Source organism: Cebus imitator, unplaced genomic scaffold, assembly GCF_001604975.1.
Source record: "Cebus imitator isolate Cc_AM_T3 unplaced genomic scaffold, Cebus_imitator-1.0 Scaffold473, whole genome shotgun sequence".
NCBI lineage: Eukaryota > Metazoa > Chordata > Mammalia > Primates > Cebidae > Cebus > Cebus imitator.
In genome coordinates, this window is record NW_016107788.1 from 341666 (window position 1) to 342781 (window position 1116).

The window sequence follows — 1116 nt, forward strand, 5'->3', positions numbered from 1 at the left end:
CCTCCCTCAGACCCAGGAGTCCAGGCCCCAGCCCCTCCTCCCTCAGACCCAGGAGTCCAGGCCCCAGCCCCTCCTCCCTCACACCCAGGAGTCCAGGCCCCAGCCCCTCCTCTCTCACACCCAGGAGTCCAGGCCCCAGCCCCTCCTCCCTCACACCCAGGACCTCCAGTCCTCAGCATCCTGATCTTTACTCCCTTTCCCAGAGCAGGACCTCAGACACCTTAAACTGGCATTGTATTCCAGAGAAGACAAATTTTAATACGCTTAGTGTCTCTAAAAACCAAATAAATCATGACAATGAAAATGGAATGATCATAAATTGTATTCATTCATCCATTTATTTATTTTCTAGTATTATTATTTTTCGAGATGGAGTTTCGCACTTGTCACCCAGGCTGGAGTGCAATGGTGTGATCTCAGCTCACTTCAACCTCTGCCTCCTGGGTTCAAGCGATTCTCCTGCTTCAGAGAATCCCCAGTAGCTGGGATTACAGGCGCCCGCCACCACACCTGGCTAATTTTTGTATTTTTAGTAGAGATGGAGTTTAGCCATGCTGGCCAGGCTGGTCTCGAGCTCCTGACCTCAGGTGATCCACCTGCTTCAGCCTCCCAAAGTGCTGGGATTACAGGCGTGAGCCACGCGTGCCCAGCCTATTTTTTATTTTTTGAGACAAGGTCTTGCTTAGTCTCTCCAGCTGGAGGGCAGTGATGCAATCATGGCTCACTGCAGCCTGGACCTCCTGGGATCCAGCGATCCTCTTAGCCTCCGGGTTACCTGGGACCACAGGTGCACGTCATCATGCCCCGATAATTTTTAAATTTGTTGTGAAGCCGGGGGCGGGGGGTTCTCCCTGTGTTGCTCAAGCTGGTCCAAAAACACCTGGCCTCAAGCAAGCTGCCTCCCTTGTTTTCCCAAAGTGCTGGGATTGCCGGTGTGAGCCGCCACACCCAGCCTCATCTATTCATTTACTTACTTCAAGAAACGTGTATGCAGTGGCCCCACCATGCCCAGCCGGGAGCTGTGTGCTGACAAGAGGCTGCCTCCCTCTTTGCATGTTTTTCCTTGGGCGTCCCCCATCCACCCCACTGTATCAGGTTTCTAGACAGAAACACCTC